Raw genomic sequence first — 243 nt, 5'->3', positions numbered from 1 at the left:
GGAGATAATTGGGCTCCAGTATAGGAAGAGATTTTTTCTATCCCATATAATGGTAAGGTTGGAGAAGCTGCGTTCCTTCACTTTTTAAGGCGTGTGTTAACATGGCAAAAAAAGGCTAGGAAAATCGTATCCAACATTGCTCGGTATAAACATCTGGAAAAAAGTCAATTTTTTAAATGAGACTTGGGGAAAATTCAGTGTGATACACACGACGGCAAAAATTTGGATTTCGATTATAAAAGT

The sequence above is a fragment of the Trypanosoma equiperdum genome (assembly GCF_001457755.1).
Source record: "Trypanosoma equiperdum strain OVI genome assembly, contig: ctg_1133, whole genome shotgun sequence".
Taxonomy (NCBI): Eukaryota; Euglenozoa; class Kinetoplastea; order Trypanosomatida; family Trypanosomatidae; genus Trypanosoma; species Trypanosoma equiperdum.
This window is presented reverse-complemented; position numbering follows the sequence as displayed.